The sequence below is a fragment of the Chelonia mydas genome, chromosome 3, assembly GCF_015237465.2.
Source record: "Chelonia mydas isolate rCheMyd1 chromosome 3, rCheMyd1.pri.v2, whole genome shotgun sequence".
Lineage (NCBI taxonomy): Eukaryota > Metazoa > Chordata > Testudines > Cheloniidae > Chelonia > Chelonia mydas.
In genome coordinates, this window is record NC_057851.1 from 80,314,152 (window position 1) to 80,331,969 (window position 17,818).

General features: G+C 43.7%; 1 protein-coding gene across 5 annotated transcripts in view; it reads left to right on the plus strand.

The window, feature by feature from the left end:
* Window positions 1-17,459, plus strand: part of FOXO3 (forkhead box O3) — a 146,004-nt gene extending 128,545 nt beyond the window's left edge. The window contains exons 3-5 of one of the 5 annotated variants that reach the window (XR_006289540.1): window positions 6,803-6,983; window positions 7,705-7,836; window positions 12,430-17,459. The gene's annotated coding sequence lies outside the window, so the exon portion shown is untranslated. Of the gene's footprint in view, window positions 1-6,802; window positions 6,984-7,049; window positions 7,837-12,429 lie in introns of all 5 variants that reach the window. The other 4 variants (XR_006289542.1, XR_006289539.1, XR_006289541.1 and 1 more) reach the window with 4 other exon arrangements.
* The last annotated feature ends 359 nt before the right edge of the window (window positions 17,460-17,818 follow it).

Sequence of the window (17,818 nt, forward strand, 5' to 3'; positions counted from 1 at the left end):
CCTCAGCAGTATCCGTAGGGGAGTGGCGCACGTGTGCCGCGGCATATAGGGCACCACCGGCACCCTCCACCCTCAGTTTCTTCTTGCCACCAGTGACGGTGCATGAAACTGTTGCTGTTTCAGCTAGCGCTGTTGCTTTTCTTTCATTCGAACTCTTTTGCCTCTTGCAAATATTACTGTATACAGTTTCCCTCTAGTTTAGTTCCACCTATTTGTTAAGTTAGAGACTTAGTAGGTCCCTAAAGGGACTTCACCTTGGGACGGGGCATGCCCCGGTCCCCAGGCCTTAAGCCCTGTGACCATGCCCATTAGTGATCCACATAACAGTTGTTTACAGTGCTTGGGCGAAGGTCACATTAGCGATAAGTGCAAAATCTGTAAGTCCTTCAAGCCCAGGATGAAGAAGGAATGTGACATTCGCTTGAAGGCGCTCCTGATAGAGTCTGCCCTTACCCCGATGCTGGAGCAGTGCTCCGATTCAGCACTGAACACCATGACCTCGGTGCACAGCGCCCCGCCGGTACCGTCTGCGAGCCGGTGCCGGTCTCCTTCCGTGGCTCCAGCCAAGAAGCCCAGGAAAATGGGGCGAGGAAGGTCTCCAATTTCCCGCAAGGGAGAGGACAAGTCTGGGGTGGACCAAGGCCCTGTCTCAGGCGCCTCTTAACCACCTTCGGGATCTCGGGCCCCAGCTCAGGCCGCGTCAGCTACCCCAGATAGCAGCAGAGGTCGTCAGCTCTGGGTGCCATCCTCGCCAGAGGCCCTCGAAGCAGCACAAAATAATATGTCCCTCCCAGTGTCGCACACTCCGACCCCTTCGGGATCACAGTCCCGGGGTAAACCCACGTTGGGACCAGCATAGTCTCCACCTTTCCAGCAGCGCTTCCCGTCATGGGGGATGTCGTGCCAGCGGTCTCCCCCTCACACCCGACACGCTTCTGATCATAATAGGCAGACGCTTCATAGCCCCATCCGGACTTCGCACAAGGGCTGAGAGGTTTGAGGCGCTGCTCGCCAGTGACCGGGTGCAGTCCTCTGGAGGCACGCGCCCCCCAGCAGGAGTTCCGGAGTCAGTGCCCAGAATCTGTGTGGCACCGGTACTGCTCCAGGGACAAATCGAGGGACCAACGTTACCATTCCCCAGAGCGTCGCCGATCCCCCAGGGTGGCATCATCACGTGCAGCTGCATCTTCTCGACGCCAAGCCCGCTCTAGTTCCCGATCCCGCTCCGCATCGCGGTACCACTCACGAAGCGTGAGGCATAGATCACCAGCCTTTGGCCATCGCGGATCCGCTGAGTGTTGCCGGTTGCCAAGGCCCCGATCCAGACGCTCGTCAAGATCCAACTCTGGGAGGGGCGACCATACCGATCGGGACAGAGCCACCAATCAACTCCGTCTTGGTCGCAGGGGAGTGACTGCTCGGGCTCTGGCTCAGGTTCGGAGCAAGGTTCCCTAGCAGCAAGACAGGCTTCAGCACCTACGGGGCAGACTATGTCAATGGCACCACAGCCAGGCCTATGGCCTCAGACTCCGTGGCCAGCACAGTGGTACCCATGGAACCCATGGGGGTTCACTCAGTCCTCTCAGGCCACCTGCTCAGTATCCGGAGCTTTGGAGAGACTGGCAACCGCCCTTTCCCATCCCCCTCCAGCCCAAGAGACCCTGGCTGCAGGCACCCCACAGGCACAGGAGGAAGTGGGTGAGCAAGCCGCCAGACCACCTCTGGTTGCAGAGGACCCCCTGGTACCAGCTTCCTTCTCATCATCGCCAGGTGAGGCCATAGTAGGTCCCCTTCTACTGGTTCCCCAGGATGATGCTACGGCGCATCAGGAGCTGCTAAAAAGGGTCGCCGCCAACCTGGCTCCAACTCCAGGCAGAGGAGTTAGAGGAGCCCACAGACTCCCTCTTTAATGTTCTCTGCCCCGTGGCCCTGGCCAGGATAGTTTTGCCCCTACATGAGGGGGTTGCTAAAATTACAAATGCCCTCTGGCAAGCCCCCTCCTTCTTGCCTCCAATTTCCAAGAGGGCAGAGCGCAAGTACTTGGTGCCATCCAAGGGCCACGAGTACCTTTATACCAACCCTGCTCCCAATTCCCTACTGGTAGAGGCGGTCAACCACAGGGAGAGACAGGGTCAACCCGGGGCTACCCCTAAGAATAAAGACTCAAGGAGACTAGACTTGTTTGGGCATAAAGTTTATTCATTCTCCAGTCTACAGTTGCGGGTGGACAACCATCAGGCCTTACTAGGCCGCTATGATTTTAATATGTGGCAGGCCATGACCAAGTTCATGGAAGTCTCTGCGTTTCCCCTGACCCCAGCTAGGGTTTGCCTACGCATACTAGGTCACATGGCGACATGTGCATGTGTGGTGCTCCACACCAGGCTCCGGATGTGTCCCCTGCAGCAATGGCTAGCGATGGTCTTCTCCCTGTCCAGGGACCACCTAGAGAAGGTCGTCACCATCCCCACGATGGTGTTTACATCGCTGCGATGGTGGACCAACCCCGGGAAAGTTCTGGAAGGAGTTCCCTTTGTCAGCACCCCTCACTTAGTTGAGTTGGCTTTGGACACCTCGGACCTTGGATGGGGGGTGCACCTCGGCACCCTCCAGACCCAAGGTATGTGGTCCCCAGAGGAGTCGATGCTACACATAAACGTCAAAGAGCTCAGGGCGGTGCGCAGAGCATGCACAGTCTTTCTACCTCACCTACCGGGCAGCGTGTCAGAGTCCTCATGGACAACACAGCCTCGATGTTCTACATCAACAGGCAAGGCGGAGCATGATCCTTGGCCCTTTGCCAAGAGGCACTCCATTTCTCGGACTTCTGCATTGACCAGGACGAGATAAACTATTTTATTTGTTTGGTGAAATTATGAGGTACTTAGGCTCCTATCGTGCAATGCAGTCCCTTCATTTGGACCATGTACCCTTGAAGAGTCTCATTGACTTCAGTGGGTAGAGTAGAGGGTAGAGCAAAGCGCACTATGGGGGGGTGATTTCTACAGCGTACTAACATCTTGTACATTAATTGGTCCATGTAGACACTGGTGGAGTGCTTTAACATGGTGTTAAAGCGCACTAGGGAACCTTTAGTTCACACCAGCAGGGGCTACATGGACCAATTAACGTGCAGCACCTTAGTGTGCTTTAGAAATCCCGCCATAGAGGACAGTACTATGTAGGCAAGCACTTGCCATGGGTATATGGGTCAGAACTAGCAGACTCTATTGCATGATTCAGGCCTTGAGTTTATTCTCAATGCTGACAACCCATTCTTCTTCTTTCGTATGGGTTTGGTAGGTAGCAATGACTACAAATGTATATCTTAAGTTTGATAGCCAGCACATTGCCGCAGCAGTGTCCATGGATAAAGATTGAGTAAAATCTGAATAAGGCATGTGCTTCATTATTGCATGTAATAAACTGTATAGTTTCAATGCACTAAGTACCTGCTACAAATGCTCTCAATTCCCATTGGCATTCAATACCTCACAGGAGAGGTTCAGCACCTTGCAGGATTGGGTGCTTAATTATCGCATTCAGTATGTTATTTGTAAAAATGTATAGACATTAGTTTGGTGTTTTTATTTTTACTCTAAACTGTGCTGTCAGTTTCTTCATATTTCAGGAAACGTTTCCCAAAGATTGGCTTTTCTCTGTTCTTTTACTTTGTGCATATACCACACATTGCTTATAGTCTACTTCGCTGTTGCCCTGAGTAGTAAGTCAGGGTCTGACCTCGCAAGGAATATAGGAAATCAATGGGATTCTGTGCTGGTGAATTTTTGTGCCCCCAAACTTTATGCCCCATTCACTTTCCATATCCCTTTGCAGCATCAGGGCCTTAGTGAGTTCCCCACTTATTTGTGTGGGTCATTTAAAGGTGATAGTAAGAAGAGAGAAAGAAATATGTTGACGATTAGGAAATGTTCTTGTAAACCACAAAAGTTTTGGCAGGAGGATACAGGGGAAGGTGTAGCACCTAAAATATTTCTGACTCACCGTTAATGGGTTAGTATTTGAGTTGATGGTGTACTTTAATGTTAAGTGTTGTTTCACCCCAGGCAAGCTTTTACGTATCAGGTTTGTGTCCAAGTGAACATCACATTCACCAGGTTTTGTCATTTATAAAAAATACCTTTATTTAAATTTTTTTATAGATTACTGTAATTCCAATTAATAAAATGTACAGGTCCATGGCAGGGATGTGCTTATCATTAATAAATACACTACATTAACAGTCAAATCATGGGGTTTACAGTCAACTCCAGAAGATTGACAATTGAACCATCCAGATGACTATGCAAGAGAGGGAATTTCGGCCCTATGCACCCTGCCCAAGATCTCTGCAAGGCACTAGGTATGTCCAAAGAGAGAGGAATCCTCCCTTTAAGACTGCAGAGCAACAAGGGAGACTACTCCAGCCTAATGCTGGAAGTGGTTCTCATGGTCCTAGCACATTCCCTGGTTGGGAGGAAGGATTCAGCTTATTAAGATGTGTACAAAGTCTTTCAAAATAGAACTCAAAGAGTATGAAGTCTTCATCCCAGTTTCAGTTGGACTTAGCCCCTCGCTCCTAAATGTCTGTCCTCTCTTTAAAATTCATTTCTTCACCCCATTCCCAAATGGCACTGCCCTTCTTCCCTGAGGGTCTGGCTTCCCTTCAGAGTTCCAACACTCTTCTGCTCCAGTTCCTGAGGGTCTGGCTTCCTGTTTTCACAGCACCTCTTGCCTGGAGTTTGGCCTTCTCCACAGGCCTTCCCTGCTGGTGTCTTCCCCCTACTGACTCACAGCCCTGCAGGAGACTTTTTACTCCCTGCTGTCTGCACACCTCTGCCAACAACCACCTGCAGCTGTCTCTCCCTTTGAAAGACTCAGGTGCCTTCCCTTAAGCCTAATTGGGCAGTAAGTAATCAGTCCAGCTGCATTGGACCCTGCTTGCTCATAAAGGGGCCAGTCACCTGTGACAGGCCCCAAAATATGATCACTGAATTGTTCACTACTTCTGCAATTGGTAGGTTGGTTTATCTGGAGTTGGGCTGGATTTTACTTTTTGTTATTTTTTATTAACTAAGAAAAATAATCTATAAAAATCAGCATCCCCTCCATAGAATAGAGTTGTGAAAAGACAACTGCAAAACCAGAAATTTTCTAATGTTGCCTCTTTTTTTTTCTGGATTTGTTTTATTTTTATGGGTTGTATTTTATTTTTTAGTACAGTATGTTTTTGTCATGTGATTCAAGAGCAGTAATTAGCTGAAACTTGCCATCCCTGCATGCCATCCATGCAAGATTACAGGATGACATACTCTCACCAGATGACAGCATAAACTGATATTTTTAGAACAGCCTGCATCAGTTGGTCTCCCAAATGCTTTCCTCTTTGTGTCAACAGCATTAGGATTTTATTACAGGATGGGTCTTTGCAAAAATTTTTTCCTGTGAATGAGCTGTAGGTGATTGTTTAGAACTGCAGGTTAGCATTTGTTCTGAAATGTCCTACTGCCTAATAACTGTGATGGTTACAAGTTGATTTCTTTTTAAAGAACATTGTGCCTTTTTTTAATAATCCTTTAAAAAACACAATTTTCTTAAAGAATCAAGCACATAGAGGTTCATTTTAGAAACACAGGGTCAAGAGCGGTCTTTTTTTAAAAAACACTTTTTCATGTGAATTCTGTGCTTGATTAAGGTGATGGACAGTTCTGGAGACTGCTGTTTATTATGTTCACAGATAGGTGCAGCACAGACCGCAGCAGTTCAAGCTTCCCCACTCAGATACTGCAATAACGAATGCCATAAGAGCCTGTAAATTGTGCTCTCAGTCTCCAGGAGCATTTAATCCTTGGTCTTTCTACTGAGATGGCCAGCGAGGGTGGCAGTTGTTGTGGGGTGTGTGAGGTGGACATCTGTTGAGTAGTAATTGGACTGAGAGCACTAAACTCATTTCACAGAGGTCACGCCTTGGCCCTGAAGGTCTGAGATCAGTTTCAAGAGAAAAATGCCTTTCCAGATTATTCTAGAAAGAACAGTGGGTGTTTATGCACATTTTCATTCTCAGTTAATGTTTTCTCCAGTCTTTTTTCTTATATTGCCTTGTTTCAAAATTCTTCTTTTCCTGATTTTCACAGAAAAGTAATTGATTTCAAGGAGGGCTAGAGAAATTTGATGTAGTGGGAGAACTTTCTCTCTGTCGCATTTCCTTCTGAGTTTCTGCCCCTCTGGAGCTTGTGATAGACAAGATTGTACCTTTCCTCTATCATATCTATAGGGCGCGCCTTCCTTTTAGTGATTTTTGCTTGGCTTATTGGCCTGTCATTTTCAGTTAACTTCAGCAGAAAATGGGAAGTCTGTATGGCAGGAAGGATCCTTTTAAAGAGATGCTCACTACCCTAATCTGACAGAGGAAAAGCAAGTTATTGGTAAATACATGTGGAGTAATGAAGAGTAGATTTTATGTTTCTATTGCAATATAATCCAGAATTCACTATGTCTAGTTCTGCTGTCAGTCAGCAAGATACTTTTTACCCTCTCACTGCGAAAGTGGCATTTGTTCTTCAGATACAAAAGTGTTAGTAAAATCCTTCCTTCTACTTCATAGAGGCACTAGGATACCACTTCCTCTTCCTATTAACACATGTAGCAAGACCTGACCTCTCTCTCGTGTTCCAGAGAACATAGGAATTATCTATCATGCCAGCTAGCACACAATGTCTCATGCAGGGCATGATTTCACTATCTTGCAGGCATATCTAAATCCTCTTCCTCCAGCTAACTAATCTGTATGTTTGGTCAGCAGCATCGTGCCCTGCAACTGCAGAATGCCGGTAATGCTGAACATGCAAGTTGAAATCCTGACCCAAGTCAATGGCAAAAGTCTCACTGAGTTCAGTGGTGCCAGGATTTCACCCACGGTTGATACCACTGCTCTCCCCCTGTGTAGGTCTGTGGGGGAAAGGCAGAGTTCTGCCCGTCGAACGGTAAGATCAGAGGCTTCTCGGATATTGTAGAGACATAATGTCCTGTACTTAAACTTTTTTGAGCAGGCCAGTTTCAGCAGGAGCACATTTGCTGTGACTTGCACTTGGGGAACATCAGTGCGTCACCTTTCTATTCTGAAGAAGTTTCCAGTGCAGTATAATGAACACCAGTGGGAACCAAAGGGGGAAAGCAGTCTGCATTAGGTAATGCTTTAGAGTTTCCCTCTTGGCGCCTGAGTTGAGATCAGGGCTTGGGGGACTTAATTCGAATTTAATAGTGGTGGAATGATGTTATATAGTGGTAAATTAAGTGTTATTGCATAGAGGGAAATCCCATCTCAAACAACTAAGTCACAAAGTATGCAAAGAGAAGTGGTTCATAACCTGTGGGGAGCAAGCTGGGGTGAATAAGACAGGAGGAGGAGGAGGGGGCAGAATTAAAGGACTGTTGTGTTGTCTGCCACACAGTCACTTGCAAGTTAAATACATTGAAAATACTAAAGCATTTGATCGATTGATTACCTTGTACCTTCACCTAGTGGAATTAACAGAGCCATCATCTAGGATTCAAAATGTTAATTGCATATTATAGAACAGAACATAGTTTTGAGCTATCTGTAGTCAAAATGAATTTATAGTCAGTGATTTTAAAAATATGGACCCTATTTTCTTAATATTGCTTGCATGCGCGTGCACACATACACATTCCCGTTTGTTACAGGTTACACACCACTGTGGAAAAAGTCCAGTGGCCCTCTTCGTTACTGTGGACTTCTGTGTGCAGAGGGCCAAAATCAGAGCTATCATTAGCAAAGCTGCTACATCTGCTTACACTGGTTCTGAATTTAGGCAGGTGCGTGCATGTGTGTGTTTGCGTTAGAGTTGTTGGTATTAACTCCGTAGTCAAGGGTGCACTGAGGTTTACACTAACAGTGAGACTGAAATGCCTTGTTGTCGCATGTTGCTGGTTCAATTTAGTCTCCAAATTTGGCACAGAAACTCTTCAAAGGATCATTGACTTTTCTGTTTGCATAGGAAACATTCAGATATGCTCCCTATTGGAAATTCTGCCAAACCCACGGACCTAGGGAGCCCACCTACCCAAAGGAGCCAGAGAATTGACTGGGCTGGGGACAAGTGGGCAGGAGTCCAGGGAGTCAGCTAAGAGATCTGCTACCCAGGCCTACTACCCACCCACCTACATGGATTCCCCATTCCTGCCACAAAACCCAGCCAACTTCTGACCTTCTCTTCAGCTGCCCTTCACCCGTGCCCTAACTCCATTAGACATTTTTCTGCATTGGTTACATCTGTTCACACTTCAGCTTTAATTATTCCTCTCACCCTGTCTCCGTCAGTAATAAGGGAAATGGTGTGGACGGGACAGCTACTGGTGCCTCAATTGAAGATCGACCAACTTGTCTTCAGAGACTGTATCTCTGTAGCAAACTTCTGTGGTTCTCCAGATGGGGGTCCCACCCTGACTGACTGACCGGAATCAGACTGGAACGCCTGTTGAGGAGAGGGTTAGGACTTCCCAGGGATGCGGGGGGTGAGGTGAAAAGGAAAGAATGCCTATTGGTGCTTTAGGACACAGGTGGACACCTGTGGGCAGTGGAAAGGAGGTATTTACAGTTGAGTAGGAGAACTGATCAGCAGAGGGGTGGATGGAGTGTTGAATGATATAACTGCTTATTTCCCTGTGTTTTAGTGGTGGGATATTGCAGTCTAGCCATCTTAACTCAAAGCTAACAAAGTTTATCATGGGCGAGTCTATGTATATGATAAACTGTAATGGGACAATGTTAAAGTCTATAGGTTACGAATTTAACCTACTGCTTTCTTTTTGTTAGTGACAGTCCAGACAGATGCTACCTTAGCTGCATGTTTCTCTTATTTAACACTGTCTCTTTGCTAAGGCTCATTCTAGCTATTCTTTATATTGCCCAGTATATTGTTTGTAGTCTCAGTAGAGTATTTGATGGTGCAAATTACAAAAATTAGATATGTGATTGTCTATCCCTAGTATTTTCTTTTTTGTTCCTACTCTTTCTCAATACAATTTTGAAATAGTTTTTTAATGTAAATGCTGAATAACTTACTCAAGACCCGATTCAGTAGTATGCTTAAGTACATGCTTAACTTTTCAAGTATGTGAATAGTCCCTTTTGAAGTCAGTGGGACTTTTTACATATGCTTAAATGCTCTGCTAAATAGGGAACTTGATTTGATGCTGAGGAGTGAGTCTTTCTCGTGTAATTAATTAGTAGTCTCTAAGGTGCCACAAGTACTCCTTTTCTATTTATAGAAGGTGATAGCTTCCAATCCCACCAGTACCAAGGAATTAATGAAAATGTGGGAGTATGAGACCGAAAAGGGTGTGTACTTATTGTACTATATAAATCGCTGCCCAGATTATATTGTGAGTACTAGACCTGGCTCACTTTCATCAAATGACCTTTTGTGATGGCATCATCGCACATTTACTAAATGGAATCCCTGCTATCCAGCCAAATTACTGAATGGCAGACGTTAATTTACTCTTTAGAAATGAAAAAATCGATATGTTTATCCATGCAGAAATCCCCTTATTCATCAAATATAGTCTATCTAAAAATACATTATTAAGGATGAAGCCAAATTTTGATTGAGTGAAACAATAATTCATCTGCTTTCCAGGGCATTCAGAATGAAGTTCTCCTGTAATGGTACAGGGAGCAGCTGTCGCTCTCTTGCTCCAGTAACCAAGAGGCAGAATTAAATTTCTGTCAGTCATTTGGTAGTATAGGAATAGGTCATTTTAGTAAAATGTTATTATAGGATCAGTGTCTGGCAACTTAGAGGGTGGAGACTTCAGAATATTCTAGCAGCCAGAGATAGTCACTTGATGACAACATTCTAGTTCACTGGTTGATCTCCTTTGTTGTTACTCACCCTGGAAATAAGGAACATAGCCAAACTAGATCAAACCAGATCAGATCAGTGGTCCGTCTAGTCCATAGTGACACTGCCTGATAGTGACCAAGACCAGATGTTTCAGAGGGGGAAAACATTTCCTTTTATTAGTTTTCATTTTGTTGCCTTTCAGTTTCATTAAATGCCCCATTGTTCTTTTATTACACAAAATGCTAAATAATTTGTGTTGGGTAAATTTTCAAAAGCATCTATGTGAAGTAGGAGCCTAAACCCCCTTTTCAAAAGTCAGCTAGGGCCAGGTTTTTAAAAGTATTTAGGCCCCTAGCAATGCAGATAGGCATCTTTGTGCTTTTGAAAATCCTACCGCATAGTTATGTGCCTAAATACCTTTCAAAATCTGTCCCTAAGTGGCTTTGAAAATTGTCCCCTTTGTCTGTACCAGTCATAATTTTATATACCTCTATCACGTCCCTTTACTCATAAGTGGGAAGCTGATGAGGACGATCTCATCACAGTCGCCTCCAGCACCTGACAATACGGCTTCAACCTCCCTTTGTTACACAAACTTATTTGTAACTTTTTGTTATCTTTTCTTATCCATACTTATTAGTCTCTCATTTCCATGTTAACTCTCCTCTCCCAGCAGTACAGAGTTAGTGTTAGTCCAAACTGGTCTTTTCTAGCTTTTTAGTTTCTTTAGCTTTTCTTCTTCTCACAAACATGATTACTGTGCAATTTCTTACAGATAGAGTGACCATAACTGAACACAGTACAGTAGGTGATGGCATAACATACATTAATATAATGGCATTAGAACATTTTTTGTGTTATTTTCTATCTCATTCTTTATATATCCTAACTTTTTGTTTCCTTTTTTTGACCACAGCTGCACACTGAGTAGAGGTTTTCATTGTTTTCATTTCACAGTGACATCCAGGTCTTTTCCAGTAACTAATTTAGTTAGTGTAATTTATGCTTGGGGATTAGTCCTGCATATACAGTACAGCAGCTCCAGCATTGGGGGAATGTAGAGGTGAGCGTTATGCTACCTTGCACACCCCGACTTGCTCTGTGTGCTCCTCAGCTGTAGCTGAGGATGTGGCCCTTAATGTTTTTGATTATCACTGAATTTGTAGGGGCTCACCTGTTGGTCTAGTGGTGGCATGTTGTGCCATGTGGAAGGTAGAGTTCAGGGCTTGAGCTTTTAGTTCAGTGCTCCTTGCACCAGCAGAGGCCAGAAGTACAGAGGAAGCAGCACCCTCAATCCCAGGGAGGAAGGGAACAACTTGTGTTTCTCTTTGGCAGCATCCTCTAGCTCAGTGGTTCTCAAACTTTTTTTTCCGCAGATCACTTAAAAATTGCTGAGGATCTTGGCAGACCACTTAATGATCTTTCCAAATGTTGTTCGTACCATTAGCTGACTATTGTAAAACGCTTTGGATAAAAGCGCTATATTAAAAAAAAAAACGTAATAATAATTAATGTTTTTTTGTTCTACAAATAAAAGCACACAACTCGTATTTTAATATAGGTAGTGTTACCTTTCTAATGCGATGGATGTGCCCTCTCCCCACCGCCACAGCACCCACAGAGCTGGGGCTGGGAAGAAGGGCCATCTCTCCCCGGCAGTTGCAGCCCTGGAGCTGGGGAAAGTCGCTTCTTTCTCTGGCCGCTGCAGCCTTGCACGTCCCAAATTCCCCCCACCCCCTCTTCTCACCCCACTGTCCCCTCCAACCTACCCCTTATTCCTTCCAAGCTACCACCTCACCTTACATGTGTGTCTTCTCCAGGGTCCAGCACCTAATTAGTGGAGCCACGCCTGCACGGCTCCACTAACTAGACGGGTGGCCCTTCATTCGCTCATGTGCGGCCGCCCAGGTGCGCACCTTTGAGGGAACTATCCGCAGACCACCTGAATGGAGCTCGGGGGCCACAGTTGGAGAACCTCTGCTCTAGCTGATGCCTGTAGTGGTATTTACTGTCTGACTCAGACAGAAGTTGTGTCCAGCCACCTGGTGATGTTGGGAAGGCCCACAAGGGACGGTAGAGAGGAATGGGTAGAGAGACTGGTGGATCCTTCCACCAACCATCTGGAAATATATTGCATTTGTAGAAGCTTTCTTAGCTTTCCTGCAGTGTGTTTGTAGCCATGTTGGTCCCAGGATGGTAGCGAGGCCAAGTGGGTGAGGTAATCTCTTTTATTGGACCAACTTCTGCTGGTAAAAGTTACCTCACCCTCCTTGACCCCTGATTAGGTTTCTGTCATTCAGACTTGATCCGTAGTGTTCTTTAATTAGGAGGGTTTGTTTAGTTTTTGGGAGACGCTAAACAATTTCACATTAATCCTTCCATGCCAGAAGCCAGCATTTGCTTGATGCTTAGGGTTGTTATACAGTGTACCATGTTTCCGGCAGGAGAGCTCTGAGCTTGCTGGTTCCAAACGGTTAATGTTGTCTGTTGATTTCAGGTGGGTTATTTTTTACACCTAATAATCTTGTTTTCTTTTCTTTTGTTCCTTCTTCCTCTCCAGGCCCTTAAACTGACATGAGACCTAAAGAGAGAACCCTTTGCCAAATCTGCTGTCAGCAAGTGGACAGTGATACCGTTTACAGCTTATGATCTTTGTGAGCCCTGCATTATTTTCCTAATGAAGCAGAGACTGTTAATGGGCCCCTTACCCAAGCGAAGAGCCTCCTTTTTCGGAATTGAACTCGTTCTAAAGTATGCAAAATCTTCCTTTTATGGGATGGTCAAGCACCTACTGTGGAGACAATGTTCAGCACCATCCTGTTGAGAATACACTGTGTAGCCTTTACAGTAGTTATTTGTCAATGAGTATGTGGTGTTTCAATATATTAATGGTTTATGGGTTATTTTAAGTTGGCTTCTATTTTGGGGGGGGTTCTCCATCTCACCCCTCTAACCTTCAGTTTGTTTTGTTTTTTAAAGATGTTTTAACCATTTTCTCTTTCTCTCCTGGTGCATCTGAAATACAGTGTATGCACAATGAAAGGCTATACTAATTACCATTACCCAACATAGCTTCAGACATCAGCACTACCTGTATGTAGCATTCATTACACCAAGCAACTGACTGAAGTCCAGAGAGAGGTGGCTTGTGGGTTTTGTTTGTTTGTTGTCTTTTTTTTTCAAACCTTTTCTTCAATTTAATGGTACATACCTTATTTTTCATAAACAGCAAACCAGAGTTGATTACATAACGAGAGAAACTAGCAAGGTTGCTAGTCCTGTCCAGTGTTTGTAAGGACTGAGTGAGGGTGCCATTTCATCATTTTTACTGATTCGGCACCTGATTTGATTTGATCGATCTCACCTATTGCATTATGTTAGCAGAGCTGCCCTAATGGTTGCAGTGAATAGAATTAGTCTGCCTCAGCAGTTTGGAAACTGGTTGATCTTAAAACAAGTAATAAGATAAGCTGTCCACCCATTGCCAAACAAGTTGAATGTAACCACTTGTGAGGATATGGTTTAAAAAGGAAAGGGAAGTAAAATATATGACATTGCAGAAAAGATAACTTACAGTATATGCATCAACAGTGACTTACAGTAGAGTCATCAGAAGTTCAAATGCAGATCACTGCAGGGTAAGTTATTACATCAGTGATTTTTTTTTTTACATACATATCCTTGATTATTTTTTCCTTCTCAATATGCGTAATCCAATCTGAAAGAAGCTGTAGAGGGAAAGGCAAGAAAGTAATGCTAAACAAACAGCTTTTCATATAAGCTTAGATTGTAATTGGATAAATGACACTGAAAGACAAGGCAGTTTTATATGTTTTGCTTATATGGGTTTTGTTTTGTAAAATGAATAACAATGAATGAATAATAATGAATAAAAGGTATGGTGCTGCTGTATAGATTTTCTCTATAGTCTGGAAAGCTTGATTACTTTTTATTACTATTTTTTTGCGGGGGGAGGAAAAAAGAGGAGGAAACACCAATGGTACATAAGAACTTGGTATGAAGACGCTCTGAATAGGACAGTGTATACATACTTCTCCAAAGTGATATATGAAGACTTTTTTCTTTGCATAAAAGCATTATGCATATAAATATATAAATATATTTTATTATGTACAGAAATGGATCATTATGCATGGATGTTAGGAAAACAAACTAGCATTTTAACCCAAAGTTTCAGTGCATGAGTTCCCACTGACACATGTACCATGCAATGTGGAGTGACTCCCTTTCACCGCTACCACCACACATGCACGCATACACACACACACACAAACTCACACGCACACATTTGTGGGCCCCATCTTGCTCCTTACTTTCCAGTTTCCTGAAGTAATATTGGTGAAATAACAGCTCCTAGTGTGATGGAAATTTTGTTTTGTATTGTAACCTCCTCATGCTCGTGCTGTTCTATTTTATAGATGAACCTGTTGATTTCATCCTGCCCTTTACTGAATATGTAAACTCTGTGCAGTTGTGATTATAGTAGACCCGTAGCATATCAAGCAGCTAAGAGTTTATCATTTTCATTAGGTGAAACAACATTTTTTTTAAATTAAGGTGGTCTATTTATCAATGGCAGGGACTAGTTTATTGTTTTTTCTTTATCATCAGAATTAGTTGATGATGCACATTACTGATCTCCCCAGCTGAGGTGATATTTCGGGTACCCAGCTACCCAGTACGACAATGGTGTACAGCAGTCATCTGTTTTAGGGGTCAGTTCACTTACAGGAGTCCAGATGCAGGCACCTTTTACCAAAGTTAGTAAAGAGCTTTACTGCAAGCCTTCACTGTACTCGGCGTGTATAACAGTATCTGTCAGGTTTTTGGTACATCATTAAATGTGAATTAAACTGAGGGTGTTTTTCTTTCTTTGTCTTCTGTGGTATTGTGCTTGCTGATTGACACTTTTCAATCTTAAAGTCTCACTCTCTGATTAATAGGAGGGCTGTGCACAAGTACTCTGGTACAAAGCAGGCTTTGTATTTATTTCTGGTGTGACGTTTTGTTGAACTATCTATTGTCCACTGGAGGATGGAATACATCGTGGCGCTGTCATAGAGCAAGCAGCAGATTCTCCCTTTCACGCGGTCTAATTTAAGGCAGGTTACAAATACATAGGTAGGACAGGATTCTGGTACTGAATCTACCTACCGTATATATTCACTGACTGCACCTTTTTTATTTGGATTTCTTGGAGAAATATTGGACCAACCTGTCTGCTCACATAACTTAAATGGCATAGTGCCAACAGAAAATTTGGCCCACTTTATAGAGCAGAATAACAAAACATATTGGGCCAAATTCTGCTCTCAGTTACGATGGTGTAAATCTGGAATAACTGATGGTAGTGAGTTACTCCAGATTTACAGCACTGTCTCTCCCTGATGCACAACCCAAGCACCCAGTCTCTGCTCTAGGGATCTTCTTGGGAGCAGGAACAAGGAATCCTCCTCTCCAGGCCACTCCATAGCTGGTACTCCAGCATCAGAGCAGGAATAGCCTTAGCACTGCCTTGCCTGTGTGCCCCTCCACAGCGGGGAATGGCCATCAGATCCACGTAGCAGCAGATCCACCAACTGTGCCCCATCCCCGAATCCCTTCTGTGCAGTACATACTGAGATGAGCTCCACGTCTTCAGATATTCAACTCCTGCAGACTCACACTGCAGCAGAACTGCCCCTCTTCTTCCACTGCAGGCAGAACCTGCTTGTACCCATTTTGGAGGACAGGATTTATGCCAGTGACCAGGATTTGCCCCATCGTTCACAGTTGCACACAAGGAGATAAGGCCCAGTGCTGCAGTCTTTACTCAGATGAAATCTCCCATTAAATGGGCTTGCCTGCATAAGGATTGCAGATTGTGTTGTTAGAGTCCTTTGTTAACACCAACAAAGTTTTTTGTTTTGACGTTATGACTACGGCAACAAAGACGAGTAATTTTATTTTTTCTTGGTACGGAACTAATATGTCTAATGGAAGGGAAGGACTGCTTGTTTGAACAAACTGGGCTAAACTTTGTTACTGCAGTGTTAATGCAGCGTGACTCCCATTATGTCAGATTTGCAAAATATGGTCCACTTTTTTTTAGAAAATGAAGAAATACCAGTCGGTTCAGAGACATCCAATGAATGGCAGAGAAGTTATAGAACCTTTCAAACAAATCAAAATCAAAGCACAAGCAAATAAGGGGCCTCCCACTGAAGTTATTATTCAGTGCTCCCACTGAAGTTAATGACAAAACTCTCATTGGCTTCCGCAGTGCAGTTTTGGCCTCCTAGTGTTAGGGGGAAAAAACCTGCACTACCTGGGGAGGGATGGACTAGAAAAACATAGAGGTTTTTCTCTCTCTAATTTTGGCGGCCAACATTTTCAAACTTAAATATGTGAAGTTAAGCACCTACGGCTGGAATTTTCAAGGGGCATAAGGGAGTTAGGTGCTCTGCTTTCATTGTTTTTCAGTGGGAGTAGGGTGCCTCATTCCTTGAGACCCCTTGGAAAATCCCAGGCCTAAATGTATATTTAGGCACATAAAAAGGGCCCCAATTTTCAGAGGTGCAGAATAGTCACATCTCTTAGAGCATCCAACGGCAGCCACGGGGACTGAGCACCTTTGAAAATCAGATCACTTATTTAGGTGCCAAAGTATGGATTCAGGAACCCCGTTTTTGAAACTTTGGCCTTTGTTCCAGGAATATTTTTGAGCATTAACACCCCCCCCCACACACACACACACACAAAAATCATGCCCAACACATAAAGTCTCAGAACACATGCACAGGTTATTGTTTAAATGTTGTGTTTTAAAACATTCTAAAAAGGGTAATGCTTATGCAGTTTAGACAAGTCTGCTTTTATTTAATTTTCTTTGTGAAATATCTTCTCATATGAATAGCTGGTTAATAGGCCACTACCTAACTCCAGAAATATTTGTACTACTGCTTTACAAAGCTAAATGTTAGGACATATATTGCTCTAAAATTATGTCATTGCTTGGCAATCAGTCTCCTATAATTGTTTTAGTACATTATGTACACTGGAAATGTGAACACATGTGCAGGAGGACCAGATGCATTTTGTTAATATCGGAGGGAGGGGGAGAGAATGATTGTACGTTTTGGCTTCACATGTTAAACTTTTTTTAAAAAAAAAAGTTGCATGACTGGAAAATAACATGTATACAGTATCTGTAAACCTGTTTTATCTGTTTTTGTTTCACCATGTCAAGCCATATAAATTGGAAAAATATTAAATCGACAGCCTTTATGCATGGCTGCCTTTACATACTGAAGAATTGAAGAATTAATTTGGGCTTTCTTGCACTTTCATGTTGCGTTCTTACTGAGGACTTTATAAATTAGTTGCTGCCCTGGATGAATATACTACCTTACTACACAAAGATTGGAAACACGTTTGATTTTAAAATCTTCCCCTTTCCAAATGAAGTAGAGATGCAGTGCTTACTCCACTTGGTGTTAGTAGATATTGCCTTGTGTATTCCATTTTAAATTGTAATCTAGTTTGTAAAAGAGATGGTGCCGCATGTAAATAAAGCATAATGGATCTCTACATTGAATGTGCAGCTTTGTTTTTGTCATTCTATTTTATTACATTTCAGACATTTAAACCTAGAAATCTGGAGGGGAAAAAATAACTTATAAATTTAACTAAATATAGTTGGGTTTTGTTTGTTTGGTGTGAGGGGCGGGAGGAGAAGGGGGGGCTCATCAAAGCCCATTGATGTCAATTAGAATGCTTATTTACATAGCCTTCATTGGATCAAGCCTATACTGAAGAAATTCATAGAATCTCAGGGTTGGAAGGGACCTCAGGAGGTCATCTAGTCCAACCCCCTGCTCAAAGCAGGGCCAATCCCCAATTTTTGCCCCTGATCCCTAAATGGCCTCCTCAAGGATTGAACTCCCAAC